The sequence below is a fragment of the Lycium barbarum genome, chromosome 5 (genome assembly GCF_019175385.1).
Source record: "Lycium barbarum isolate Lr01 chromosome 5, ASM1917538v2, whole genome shotgun sequence".
NCBI classification, from domain to species: Eukaryota; Viridiplantae; Streptophyta; class Magnoliopsida; order Solanales; family Solanaceae; genus Lycium; species Lycium barbarum.
In genome coordinates this window covers 19,298,486-19,314,478 of record NC_083341.1, presented here as the reverse complement: position 1 = coordinate 19,314,478, position 15,993 = coordinate 19,298,486, and the positions used below count along the sequence as shown (strand labels likewise).

Here is a 15,993-nt window from a genome sequence, read left to right as displayed (position 1 = left end):
AAAGGTAAAACATTCCCTACCAAAATGTTCTCCATTCCAAGGGCTCGAATTCGAGATCTGATTAAGGGTGGATGGATCCCAACCTGAAGAAAATGCATGACTTTCTCTTCAAATGGGTTGGCCTTTAATTTTTGCCCTTCAAATGGCTAGTCTTTAATTTTTGCCCTTTAGCAATCGAAGGTGTCACGACCCAACCCCGTAGGCCGTGACTAGTGCCCGATCTGGGCACCCGAACCCATCTATCAAATATTATCTCAAATTTTATCAACTCATTCTAGTATATGCCGGAAGCCGACAAGACTTTATTTCAAATTTAGGTAATTTCCAGAAAATTTCGGCAGAGTTTCCTTTGTTTTACGGACTATCCAATATACCCTGCACGCAGAAAATACCAACAAAAGCCACACAGGGCTAACCAAGCAATATATAAACATATGCGGACCGGCCGCCTCGGCGTATAGGATCGCCCAAACAACATATGCGGACCGGCCGCCTCGGCGTATGGGATCGCCCAAACGACATGTACATACATCTATACAGAAAGACCCTAACCCACAAACATGTCCACAGACCTCTAAACAGACCGACAGAATCATATGACAGGACAGGGCCCCGCCGTACCCATGAACGAATATATACAAATGCACTAATAAAAATATATATACCAAAAGTATAAGCTCCGGAAAGAGAGGAGCACTCCGAATAGCAGAAAGGGTGTCCTAAACAGGTGGATCACCAGGCTGTGCGTCCGTACCTGCGGGCATGAAACGCAGCCCCCGGAGAAGGGGGTCAGTACGAAATATGTACTGAGTATGCAAAGCAGAAGGTACAGAAATAAATCTGAACAATAATCGAATCAGATATATAGAAAATAATACATATAAAAAAAATATCAAAATGTTTATTTCCAAAGTATAAATTATGCATAGGGCACAGGAAAATGTGGTCGCCCGCCTGTCGATGGCGCCACAACACAGCATAACACCAGAAAGTTTCAAATCTCCGAATCCCCGTCACACATCACAACACAGCATAACGCCAAACACAGCATAACGCCAAACATAAGTGGAACCCGGCCCTCGAGCAAGGAGCACGGTGAACCATAATCACAGCATAACACCGGAATGCATCACAAAGCGCACGACAACAGAACCGGCCCGGGAACCAGCGAACGATATCATAGTAGGCACGAGCGGAGTAATGAGGAATCATATGCATAAAATTATTATTATTATAAATCCGAAGGATAAGTAAAATAGTCATATTCGAAATCGGAATAATAATTATCACTTTTTGATTCAAAGTTGTCGAATTTACATAAAGGGCGTCGCGGGACCCACGGACGAGTATAGACCCGAACTGAGCCCGCCTATGAAAAATATACCCATTATACATCAAGCAAACTGCTATAAAAATTATTGGAGCGCTCCGAGCCTCTATGCGAAAAATATGGCATTCAGAGATTACAAAATTCCTTAAAGTGAACATTTTCTATGCGCATTTCGGAAAGCGATTACTTCAAATACATCATGGTTCATATTTCATAAAAACATACATAAGAGTGCCAAAGAATATATATATGGATCATAACATGCTCGGATCTCGAATTTGGAATTCCCTTAAAGCTCTAATCTAGCCTATGTGAAACTAAGGTATGCCAAAAGAAGGAAGGTTGTTTTACATACCTCAAACGCTCTCCAATATGATCCAACTCAAGCTAAGTCCAAACTATGATTCGGGCTGCCCACGATCTAAAAATAAGCCATAAAATGCCAAACATTAGCTAAAGACTCTTTGGGCATTAAATTCCAATTTCGCCCTTAATTCTACAGAAATTTGGGCAGCATTTCCCCTGTAAATAGGCTACCCCGAGAATTTAACTCGGCCGTATCAATCAACAACAACAACAACCAACCAACCTAACAACATCAATAATAAATTCGGAAGACAAAATAACATTAATAGCTCTCTTTTTCATCATTCGACAACTTTCCAAATATTCAATTCAACGGCTCACATTCAAGCCACCACATCGCTCATGTGAGGACCCACAGCTGGGCGCTGACCATGCTGTGAACCTCTAGGTATCTGAACCCATAACTGACTGTTGTGGCATCTGCGCCCTGCTGACTAGTCATGACATACTCAGGTATTGTATGAGCAAGAGACACAGCAGTCAGTTATGGGGTCAGTGATTTCGAATTGTCTGTGATTTCCTGCCGTACAATACCTGAGTATGTCATGACTAGTCAGCAGGGCGCAGATGCCACAGTAGTCAGTTATGGGGTCAGATACCCAGAGGTTCACAGCATGGTCAGCGCCCAGCTCAGTCATGACATACTCAGGTATTGTAGCAGTGAGGCACGATAATTCGAGATAACACGCTGCAGCGCCTCGAACCCGTGACCTCAGGCCTTTTGTTCTCCCGAAGGAAACGACTTTCACCAATTGAGCTGCAGCTCAATTGGTAAGAGTCGATTCCCTCAAGGGAATGTAAAGGGCCTGAGGTCATGGGTTCGAGGCGCTGCAGCGTGTTATCTCGAATTATCGTGCCTCACTTCTACAATACCTGAGTATGTCATGACTGGTCAGTAGGGCGCAGATGCCACAGCAGTCAGTTCATGGGGTCAGATACCCAGAGGTTCACAGCATGGTCAGCGCCCAGCTGTGGGTCCTCACAAAAAGACGACTTTTTGTCGAGGATCCACAGTGATCTGCACTGTAGGTTGCCCCCTCTACTGACTGCTGTGGGTATCTGACCCCATAACTGACTGCTGTGGCATCTGCGCCCTGCTGACTAGTCATGACATACTCAGGTATTGTATGAGCAAGAGACACAGACAATTCGATATACGTGTGGTAAGAGGGTCAGATAGTGGTAAGAGGCGCTCCCTCGTGGAGACAAAGGGCTTGAGGTCGCGGGTTCGATACCCGTAGCTCTGCAGAGTGAAGATGGCATAGTTGTGCGATCCGTCTGCGACCCAAGCCATACAATAATGCAGTGTACATGAGCAAGTCATGGAGGGCAACCCGCAGCATGCATGGGTTACACCTGCGGATCCTCAAACACAAGTCGCCTTTTTTTGTGAGGACCCACAACTGGGCGCTGACCATGCTGTGAACCTCTGGGTATCTGACCCCATGAACTGACTGCTGTGGCATCTGCGCCCTACTGACCAGTCATGACATACTCAGGTATTGTAGCAGTGAGGCACGATAATTCGAGATAACACGCTGCAGCGCCTTGAACCCGTGACCTCAGGCCCTTTACATTCCCCTGAGGGAATCGACTCTTACCAATTGAGCTGCAGCTCAATTGGTGAAAGTCGTTTCCTTCGGGAGAACAAAAGACCTGAGGTCACGGGTTCGAGGCGCTGCAGCGAGTTATCTCGAATTATCGTGCCTCACTGCTACAATACCTGAGTATGTCATGACTGGTCAGCAGGGCGCAGATGCCACAGCAGTCATTCATGGGGTCAGATACCCAGAGGTTCACAGCATGGTCAGCGCCCAGCTGTGGGTCCTCACAAAAAAGACGACTTTTTGTCGAGGATCCACAGTGATCTGCACTGTAGGTTGCCCCCTCTACTGACTGCTGTGGGTATCTGACCCTGCTGACTAGCTGACATGCATCTGCGCATGGACTACTGAGCTATTGTGGCAAGAAATCACAGACAATTCGCACACGCTGCAGCGCTTCGAACCCGTGACCTCAAGCCTTTTGGCCTCCCGAAGGAAGTGCCTCTTACCAGTTGAGCTGCAGCTCAATTGGTAAGAGGCGCTTCCTCGGGAGGACAAAAGGCTTGAGGTCACGGGTTCGAAGCGCTGCAGCGTGTGCGAATTGTCTGTGATTTCTTGCCACAATAGCTCAGTAGTCCATGCGCAGATGCATGTCAGCTAGTCAGCAGGGTCAGATACCCACAGCAGTCAGCAGAGGGGGGCAGCTCAATTGGTAAGAGGCGCTTCCTTCGGGAGGACAAAAGGCTTGAGGTCACGGGTTCGAAGCGCTGCAGCGTGTGCGAATTGTCTGTGATTTCTTGCCACAATAGCTCAGTAGTCCATGCGCAGATGCATGTCAGCTAGTCAGCAGGGTCAGATACCCACAGCAGTCAGTAGAGGGGGCAACCTACAGTGCAGATCACTGTGGATCCTCGACAAAAAGTCGCCTTTTTTGTGAGGACCCACAGCTGGGCGCTGACCATGCTGTGAACCTCTGGGTATCTGACCCCATAACTGACTGCTATGGCATCTACGCCCTGCTGACTAGTCATGACATACTCAGGTATTGTATGAGCAAGAGACACAGACAATTCGATATACGCTGCAGCGGCTGGTATCGAACCCGTGACCTCTCCCCTTTTGTCCTCCCGAAGGAGACGACTTTCACAAATTGAGCTGCAGCTCAATTGGTAAGAGTCGATTCCCTCAGGGGAATGTAAAGGGCTTGAGGTCACGGGTTCGAGGCGCTGCAGCGTGCTATCTCGAATTGTCTGTGATTTCCTGTCGTACAATACCTGAGTATGTCATGACTAGTCAGCAGGGCGCAGATGCCACAGCAGTCAGTTATGGGGTCAGATACCCAGAGGTTCACAGCATGGTCAGCGCCCAGCTGTGGGTCCTCACAGCTCACACATTTAATTATCCACCCGAGTCTTTTCCACAATATTCTAGGACATTTTAAACAATCCACATAATATTTCCAACGACCCGAAAATTTTTCCACTGTTTGGCCGAAAACAGTCCCCTTTTCCATTCCTCATTTTCAAGTCATGTTTTGTACCACAATCCACAATATAACGATATGATTTTCATAAAATATACAATTTACGTCAAACGCACAACTAGCCTCAAAACAGCCCACAATTTCTCAACATCAATCTTGAGCCACTTAAACACTTATTTCCAACTAGAATTCGTTTCGACGATAACTAAAATACTAAGCGATAGTATTACGATCTTCGACACATTATAAAACTCACATTCGCCCGCGCCACACACATACACATGTTAATGATTCTTATATATACAAATTTTATTCAATGCACAAAGTTCTCCCAATCAGTCCGCAACGCTTACTATGTCAATTTGGGACATTAAATTTTCATTTCTAACCTACAAGTCATCACCATAACCATTACGACGCTAAGCGAGATTAATTCCTTCTTTGCTACAATTTGGAGGCTATAAACACGGCTACACTACACATATACATGTATCGATGATTTTTATTCTTTTCCCCCCTCGATACCAATCTAACATAATATAGAATTAATTCATCAATTCCATTTGTCACACCCATATACACAGCTAGAACACCCATCACACAACCCACTTCCAATCATACTATATTTCATGATTTCCATCCCTATTAACATACCATAACATGAATAAATGTTCACAACACAAAAACAAGAGCAAAACATACCTTTCTTCTTCAATCCACCAAATAGTTAGGGTTTGCAAATGGGTACAACTAATGGTTGGATGACCTGAACAACTCTTCCACGCTACTTAGGGACCTCAATATAGTGGGTTAACACCAAGAAAATAATTTTTGGGAAGCTAGAATTTGATTTGGTTTTCCTAAGGTTGGGCCGAAAACAGTGGGGGTTGGGAGCTCTCTATTTTCTTGTTTTGTGCTAAGTGATGAAGTGAATAAATGAGGAATGAAGACTTGGTCTTCATCTTTTAAGTGGTTCACAAAATATCCACATTGCCTTGGGTCCACACAATGTGTTGGACCAATTAAAATTGGTCACACAATGTGTGGGACCCCTTTTTAATTCACACGGCCCCATGGCATTTTTGGCACCACATTTTAAATTCCAATTTTATGAATTGTGGTCCCAATTTTCCCTAAGTGTTCAATGCCAACAATTTCATATATAACTTATATCTCAAAATAAAATCAAGGTCAAGAATCCCGACTTTGTATCCCGAAATAATTTTTTGTCCTTAACTTATCATAATAAATTCAGATTATTCCACTGTACAAAAATACCGGTTCTAACATCCTCCCCCCCTTAAGAACATTCGTCCGCGAATGTTAGATTTATCTTATGGGTCATACCAGCAATTTGGGGGAGTTTCCTTCTCAAGTATCACAACAATACATTTATTGGTCAATCATCAAAGTCAAGTAGAGAATTGGATTACCTGTAGGTTCCGAAAATAAATGAGGATACTTCTTCTTCATATGCTCCTCATCTTCCCAGGTCATTTCCTCTCGGTTATTGTTCCGCCACAGCACTTTAACAGAAGCCATATCTTTGTTTCGCAACCTTTTTACCTGGCGATCCAATATGGCTATAGGTTGCTCCTCATAATATAGCTCCTCTGTGACCTGAATGTCATCTACAGGAAAGACTCTGGAAGGGTCACCAACACACTTACGAAGCATAGAAACATGAAATACCGGGTGTACCGCTCCCAAGTCAGCTGGCAAATCCAATTCGTAGGCCACCTTGCCTATATTGCGAATAATCAGATAGGGCCCAATATATCTCGGACTGAGCTTTCCTTTCTTGCCAAATCGCATAACACTTTTCATCGGTGACACTTTCAGGAACACCCAATCGCCAATCTGAAACTCTAACGGTCGACGTCGCTTATCGGCATAAGATTTCTGTCGGCTCTGGGCTGCCAACAATCTTTCTCGAATAAGTTTCACCTTATCCACGGCCTGCTGGACCACATCTGGGCCAATCAACTCAGTCTCCCCAACATCAAACCAACCGATCGGTGATCTACATTTCCTGCCGTACAAGGCCTCATATGGTGCCATCGAAATACTAGAGTGGTAGCTGTTATTATAAGCGAATTCAACAAGCGGCAAATGGTCATCCCAGCTACCTCTGAAATCAATAACACAGGCACGCAACATATCTTCCAATGTCTGAATAGTGCGCTCTGCTTGACCATCGGACTGGGGATGAAATGTTGTACTCAGACTCACCCGGGTCCCCAATCCCTCCTGGAATGATCTCCAGAACTTAGCTGTAAACTGGGCACCTCTATCAGAAATAACAGACACAGGAACTCCATGCAGTCTCACAATCTCCTTAATATATAGCCTGGCATAATCTTCAGCTGAGTATGTAGTCCGGACTGGAAGAAAGTGAGCTGATTTTGTCAGCCGATCAACGATAACCCAAATGGAGTCGTACCTCCGTGGAGTGCGAGGTAAACCTGTAATAAAGTCCATATTAATGACCTCCCACTTCCACGTCGGTATCTCCATCTCCTGCAATAGCCCACCGGGCTTCTGGTGCTCAACCTTAACCTGCTGGCAATTTGGACACTGAGCAACGAACTCTGCTATATCTCTTTTCATACCGTCCCAGCAATATAGGCATCTGAGATCATGTCATCTTCGTCGACCCTGGGTGAACAAAATATCGGGTGTAATGTGCCTCGCCCATAACCTGTCGCCGCAACCCTGCAACGTCAGGTACACACAATCTGCCTCTGTGAAATAACACTCCATCAGGTGAAATCTCAAACGGAGTCTTCTCCTGTGCCAGAGCTGCATCTCTGTACTGTGCCAGAATAGGATCCTCATACTGATGCCGCTTAATATCTTCTGTAATACAGGACTCAGCAATACCTCGAACAGAAACCCCAACATCTCCCGAATCAGCCAAGCGAATTCCAAGACTAGCCAACTGATCAATATCGCGAACCATTTCTTTACTCTCTGATGGCACGTCTGCTAGGATGCCCATAGACTTGCGGCTGAGTGCATCCGCCACAACATTAGCTTTCCCAGGATGGTAGAGAATGTCAACATCATAATCTTTCAGCAACTCTAACCACCTCCGCTGCCGCAAATTCAGCTCCTTTTGCCTAAAGATGTACTGAAGGCTCTTATGATCTGTATAAATGTCAACGTGAACCCCATATAAATAATGTCTCCACATCTTCAAAGCATGAATGACCGCGGCCAGCTCCAAATCGTGAGTAGGATAATTCTTTTCATGTTTTCTGAGCTGCCGGGAAGCATAAGCTATCACCCTGTCGTGCTGCATCAACACACATCCCAAACCAATACCAGAGGCATCACAATAAATCACATACCCATCTGGACCCTCCGGAAGAGTCAGGACTGGAGCCGTAGTTAACTTCTCTTTCAGCAACTGGAAGCTACGCTCGCAAGCATCTGACCACTGAAACTAAGCTCCCTTCTGAGTCAGCCTCGTCAAAGGCGCTGAAATGGAAGCAAAATTCTCCACGAATCTCCGATAATAACCAGCCAATCCCAGAAAGCTACGCACCTCTGTCGGCGTCGTAGGTCTAGGCCAATTCTTTACGGCCTCGATCTTCTGGGTATCCACCCGGACGCCATCAGCCCCAATAATATGTCCCAGAAATGCCACTGAAGATAACCAGAATTCACACTTAGAAAATTTAGCATATAATTCCTGGTGCCGAAGTGTGCCAAGTACCGTCCTCAAATGGTCCGCATGCTCTGCCTCTGACCGAGAATAAACCAGAATATCATCGATAAATACGATCACAAACATATCCAAGAACGGTCTGAATACCCGATTCATCAGGTCCATAAATACTGCTGGGGCATTTGTCAGCCCAAAAGACATAACTCTGAACTCATAGTGCCCATATCGGGTCCTGAATGCTGTCTTGGGAATATCAGCCTCTCGTACCCGTACCTGATGGTAACCCGATCGCAGGTCTATCTTCGAGAAGTACCTGGCACCCTGCAGCTGATCAAACAAATCATCAATCCTGGGGAGGGGATATTTATTCTTAATGGTTACCTTATTCAACTGTCGATAATCAATGCACATCCGCAGCGAGCCGTCTTTCTTCCTCACAAATAATACCGGAGCTCCCCAGGGTGATGCACTAGGCCGAATGAAACCCTTCTCCAATAAATCTCTCAGCTGCTCTTTCAATTCTTTCAATTCTGCAGGTGCCATTCTGTACGGAGGAATAGAGATAGGCTGAGTGTCTGGCAACAGATTAATAGCAAACTCTATCTCCCGTTCGGGAGGAAGACCTGGAAGCTCATCTGGGAATACATCTACAAATTCATTAACCACTGGGACTGACTGAAGAGTCGGTGCCTCTGCCTCTAAATCATGAACACGGACCAGATGATAAATATACCCCTTTCTGATCATTTTCTCAGCCTTGAGGTATGAAATAAACTTACCCTTCGGCGATACTGTATTACCTGCCCACTCTATAACTGGCTCCCCTGGGAATTGGAATCGGACTATCTTCTTTTAACAATCAACATTAGCATAGCAAGAAGCTAGCCAATCCATACCCATAATCACGTCAAACTCGATCATATCTAACTCCACCAAATCCGCCTTAGTGCAGCGGCCAGAGATAATCACGGAACAATCTCTATAAATCTGACTGGCTATAACAGAGTCCCCTACTGGTGTAGCTACCTCAAAAGGCTCTATCGGTTCGGATTCTATCCCAATTGTATCAGCAACGAGTGGAGATATAAATGATAATGTAGAACCAGGATCAATCAATGCATACACATCACGAGAGAAAACCAGTAATATACCTGTGACGACATTAGGCGAAGCCTCCTGGTCCTGTCTGCTGGCTAAGGCATAAATGCGGTTCGAAGGACCGCTAGAACCTGAAGCACTGCCACGACCTCGACCGCGTCCCGCCGGTGCAGGCATACCTCGCCCCGCAGGGCGTGCAACTGATGGAGCAGATGATGAACCAGCGGCTGACCCCGTCGGCTGAGCCACACTACCAGAACCGCTCGCCAACGGACAATCTCGCATAAGATGGCCCTGACCACCGCATGAAAAACAGGCTCCAGTAAGTCGATAACACTCTCCCGGGTGCGATTTCCCGCAATGGGAACAACGGGGCCTAGGTGGTCTGGACTGGCTGGGACCTCTAGCTATCTGTGACCCTGATGCTCGGGAGCTCTGACCGGCCCCAGACTGTCCTGCACTATCAAATCTCCTACCGGCTAGCTGTGTACCCCGGCTTGACGGAGGAGGATGTCTGCCTGACTGCTGCTGCTGAGGCTGTCCTCCTCGAGAATCTCCAGAATAACCTGCGTATCTGGCCCTCTTGGGCGGCCTCCTGTCCCGATCTCTGCTAGAATAATCAGCTCTATATCGGTCCTCCATACCCAGGGCATAAGCCTGTAGTCGGGCAATATCCATGTCTGCCTGCAATGCCACCGCCATACAGCCATCAATCAAATAGCGGTCTAACCCCATCACGTATCTTTGCATCCGATCGGCCATATCTGCTACTATGGCAGGTGCATACCGGGCCAAAGAATCAAACTCCATATTATACTCACGGACGCTCCGACCCCCTGCTGCAGATGCAAAAATCGGTCAACCCGCGCCCGTCGTAACTATGGGGGCAAAAAGTGGTGAGTGAAAGCAGTCACGAACTCGTCCCAAGTAGCTGGGGTAGCACCCTCACCCCTGGATAGCTCCCAGGACTCATACCAGTGAGCAGCAACATCCCGTAGTCTATGCGAAGCCAACTCAACAGACTTAGTCTCTGAAGCCCTGACCAAATCTAGTAAGCGCCGCATCCCCCGAATAAAGTCATGGGGGTCTTCGTCGGGCTTAGACCCGTAAAACTCTGGAGGGCCACATAATAGAAACTCTCGAACCCTCAGGCTGTCACGCCTATCGTCATCATCATCATCTCTCCGCCCGCGTCTGCGAGCCTGTCCCGCTACCAGAGTGGTCAATAACTGCACAACCTCTCTCAGTGTCCTGTCCTCCGCCCCTGGCTGAGGAGCTGGAGGCGCGGGAGATGAAGCCCCTAGAGCTAATGGTGAAGCTGCTCCAGACTCCTCTGACGATGAAGACGTAGCAGAGTCGGCTGGCCGGGACGTAATATCACGCATCATCTGAGCAAGGGTCCGAGTACCCTTCTGAGCCCGGCTGGTCTCTCCTACTACGCCATTTTTCTTCTGGGCGGTCGTCGCCTTTTTCGGAGGCATCACTGAAAGAAAAACAACAACAGATCAAAACAGAATCATCCTAATAGCACAGTTCTATCGCACGATCTAAGATCAGAAGAAAAGACAACATCCTAAATGTCCTGTAGCCTCATGTTTATAGATGTGGTGCACAACACACCGATAAACAAGACTCTACTAGACACGATCTGTGGACACTCCGAGGACAAACCGCTCTGATACCACTTTTGTCACGACCCAACCCCGTAGGCCGTGACTAGTGCCCGATCTGGGCACCCGAACCCATCTATCAAATATTATCTCAAATTCTATCAACTCATTCTAGTATATGGCGGAAGCCGACAAGACTTTATTTCAAATTTAGGTAATTTCCAGAAAATTTCGGCAGAGTTTCCTTTGTTTTACGGACTATCCAATATACCCTGCACGCAGAAAATACCAACAAAATCCACACAGGGCTAACCAAGCAATATATAAACATATGCGGACCGGCCGCCTCGGCGTATAGGATCGCCCAAACAACATATGCGGACCGGCCGCCTCGGCGTATGGGATCGCCCAAATGACATGTACATACATCTATACAGAAAGACCCTAACCCATAAACATGTCCACAGACCTCTAAACAGACCGACAGAATCATATGACAGGACAGGGCCCCGCCGTACCCATGAACGAATATATACAAATGCACTAATAAAAATATATATACCAAAAGTATAAGCTCCGGAAAGAGAGGAGCACTCCGAATAGCAGAAAGGGTGTCCTAAACAGGTGGATCACCAGGCTGTGCGTCCGTACCTGCGGGCATGAAACGCAGCCCCCGGAGAAGGGGGTCAGTACGAAATATGTACTGAGTATGCAAAGCAGAAGGTACAGAAATAAATCTGAACAATAATCGAATCAGATATATAGAAAATAATACATATAAAAAAATATCAAAATGTTTATTTCCAAAGTATAAATTATGCATAGGGCACAGGAAAATGTGGTCGCCCGCCTGTCGATGGCGCCACAACACAGCATAACACCAGAAAGTTTCAAATCTCCGAATCTCCGTCACACATCACAACACAGCATAACGCCAAACACAGCATAACGCCAAACATAAGTGGAACCCGACCCTCGAGCAAGGAGCACGGTGAACCATAATCACAGCATAACACCGGAATGCATCATAAAGCACACGACAACAGAACCGGCCCGGGAACCGGCGAACGATATCATAGTAGGCACGAGCGGAGTAGTGAGAAATCATATGCATAAAATCATTATTATAAATCCGAAGGATAAGTAAAATAGTCATATTCGAAATCGGAATAATAATTATCACTTTTTGATTCAAAGTTGTCGAATTTACATAAAGGGCGTCGCGGGACCCACAGACGAGTATAGACCCGAACTGAGCCCGCCTATGAAAAGCATACCCATTATACATCAAGCAAACTCCTATAAAAATTATTGGAGCGATCCGAGCCTCTATGCGAAAAATATGGCATTCAGAGATTACAAAATTCCTTAAAGTGAACATTTTCTATGCGCATTTCGGAAAGCGATTACTTCAAATACATCATGGTTCATATTTCATAAAAACATACATAAGAGTGCCAAAGAATATATATATGGATCATAACATGCTCGGATCTCGAATTTGGAATTCCCTTAAAGCTCTAATCTAGCCTATGTGAAACTAAGGCATGCCAAAAGAAGGAAGGTTGCTTTACATACCTCAAACGCTCTCCAATATGATCCAACTCAAGCTAAGTCCAAACTATGATTCGGGCTGCCCACAATCTAAAAATAAGCCATAAAATGCCAAACATTAGCTAAAGACTCTTTGGGCATTAAATTCCAATTTCGCCCTTAATTGTACAGAAATTTGGGCAGCATTTCCCCTGTAAATAGGCTACCCCGAGAATTTAACTCGGCCGTATCAATCAACAACAACAACAACAACCAACCTAACAACATCAATAATAAATTCGGAAGACAAAATAACATTAATAGCTCTCTTTTTCATCATTCAACAACTTTCCAAATATTCAATTCAACGGCTCACATTCAAGCCACCACATCGCTCACACATTTAATTATCCACCCGAGTCTTTACCACAATATTCTAGGACATTCTAAACAATCCACATAATATTTGCAACGACCCGAAAATTTTTCCACTGTTTGGCCGAAAACAGTCCCCTTTTCCATTCCTCATTTTCAAGTCATGTTTTGTACCACAATCCACAATATAACGATATGATTTTCATAAAATATACAATTTACGTCAAACGCACAACTAGCCTCAAAACAGCCCACAATTTCTCAACATCAATCTTGAGCCACTTAAACACTTATTTCCAACTAGAATTCGTTTCGACGATAACTAAAATACTAAGCGCTAGTATTACGATCTTCGACACATTATAAAACTCACATTCGCCCGCGCCACACACATACACATGTTAATAATTCTTATATATACAAATTTTATTCAATGCAAAAAGTTCTCCCAATCAGTCCGCAACGCTTACTATGTCAATTTGGGACATTAAATTCTCATTTCTAACCTACAAGTCATCACCATAACCATTACGACGCTAAGAGAGATTAATTCCTTCTTTGCTACAATTTGGAGGCTATAAACACGGCTACACTACACATATACATGTATCGATGATTTTTATTCTTTTCCCCACTCGATACCAATCTAACATAATATAGAATTAATTCATCAATTCCATTTGTCACACCCATATACACGGCTAGAACACCCATCACACAACCCACTTCCAATCATACTATATTTCATGATTTCCATCCCTATTAACATACCATAACATGAATAAATGTTCACAACACAAAAACAAGAGCAAAACATACCTTTCTTCTTCAATCCACCAAATAGTTAGGGTTTGCAAATGGGTACAACTAATGGTTGGATGACCCGAACAACTCTTCCACGCTACTTAGGGACCTCCATATAGTGGGTTAACACCAAGGAAATAATTTTTGGGAAGCTAGAATTTGATTTGGTTTTCCTAAGGTTGGGCCGAAAACAGTGGGGGTTGGGAGCTCTCTATTTTCTTGTTTTGTGCTAAGTGATGAAGTGAATAAATGAGGAATGAAGACTTGGTCTTCATCTTTTAAGTGGTTCACAAAATATCCACATTGCCTTGGGTCCACACAATGTGTTGGACCAATTAAAATTGGTCACACAATGTGTGGGACCCCTTTTTAATTCACACGGCCCCATGGCATTTTTGGCACCACATTTTAAATTCCAATTTTATGAATTGTGGTCCCAATTTTCCCTAAGTGTTCAATGCCAACAATTTCATATATAACTTATATCTCAAAATAAAATCAAGGTCAAGAATCCCGACTTTGTATCCCGAAATAATTTTTTGTCCTTAACTTATCATAATAAATCCAGATTATTCCACTGTACAAAAATACCGGTTCTAACAGAATGTATGCGTTCTTAAGTCATGCGGGACATAACTTGTGAGATATTACGATACGAAAATATAAACTTATGTCCCGCGAAAAAGTTGTTTGTTACGAGGGGCAAAAATTAAAGACCAGCACAAAATAAGGGCATAAGTGCAAATGACCTTACAACCTTGTGACTTCTACGAAAATCTGCGTTATGCTTCATGCATATTGTGGCCTCTATGGGAAATTAAAAAAAATTACGCATCCCATTTCTGGTCAAGTAACCTTCAACTAGCGTCCTACCCAAAAAAAAAAAAAAAAAAAAAAAAAAACAAAGATGACTTTGAATCAAACTTATAAACTTCTTCTCTAAATTTAGACATAATGTTTTACTCTTTAGAAAATAAACTTTTCATACTTAGAAATTTAAGTATACTTTCCAAATCATATATGCGTTGAAAGAAATATAAAGAATAATAAATAAGTAAAATAATTCGTGTTGCATGATGGATGTTTTCTAGTCTCCAACTAGTAAATTAGCCATTTCATTGAGACAAACTAGGAAGTAAACACTTCTAGTAGTTCCTAATTAACAAAAAAATTATTCTAGTGAAGCTTTGTCTCATGTTTAATATTGTGCCATATCATTTATTTGCATTTGGTCCACGAAGGAATTGATTTTCCTTCCTGATAATGAAAAAGGGAAAAAACAGTTTGCACTTAAAAAAGAAAATATGCATGTGACAAAATCATTAGAACTGCTTTACAATTATTAATAGGGCTTGCCTTCAAAGTCTTTTAAGAGGGTCCTTTGACCTGAGAGTCCTTTGACATAAGACTCTGTTTCGAATCAATGTTTTATCCAGAGTTACCTATTTGTTTACTTAAAAAAAATCGCCCTAAGGTAAACCATTATCCAAATACTTCATTTGATTTGATTTTGCGGCGTGATTTAACGATCAATAAAGTAGGAAGGAAGATGATAAAAATTAGAGTTGGAATTCTAATAGAAGTAAAAAAATTAAATAATTTCTTTTCATCTGTCTAAAGCTTTGATGGACAAGAGTTATCACGTATTTTTACTGATGGGAGGATCTAGGTGTTATCAAGTTTGACACACCTAACTTTAAATTACTATTATAAATTTAAGAATCTGAAAAATCAAACAGTGTGTTCATTAGTTCTTTTTTAAAAAAATAAAATAAAAAATAATATATATATATATATATATATATATATATATATATATTACTCATTAATCTTTTGACTCTAGCTTACCATTATTAAAAGTCTTGGTTGGTTGATGGTCGTTCAACAGAATACTTCTGTTACATAGTATTTAAATTTAAATAATCTTACTTACTTTCCACATATGTCTAAGTTCATACATGATAAAGTTATGATTTCTTTAAGTTTTGACGATTTGACAAATGTGCTCGAGGAACCAGATGGGATCTATTCCCTTGTGGATAGGGACCAAATAGGATCAATTTCCTTGGCTGTCGTACAAGTCAATTCTACTGTAAAGACTGCTGCACTGTACCGACTGGCAGCAGTGCAGCAGCACAGCTGCAGCGTGCTTGCTAGAAGCCAAACCAAAAGATGAA

At 43.6% G+C, this 15,993-nt stretch overlaps 1 long non-coding RNA gene across 1 annotated transcript; it reads right to left on the bottom strand.

Annotated features, from left to right (window-relative positions):
• Positions 1 to 298: 298 nt before the first annotated feature.
• LOC132642359 (uncharacterized) lies at positions 299 to 14,190 on the bottom strand. The gene is made up of 3 exons (XR_009583118.1): positions 13,832 to 14,190; positions 1,686 to 1,751; positions 299 to 754 (listed from the first exon to the last, which is right to left on the bottom strand). It is a non-coding gene; the product is annotated as an uncharacterized LOC132642359 (long non-coding RNA).
• Positions 14,191 to 15,993: the final 1,803 nt, after the last annotated feature.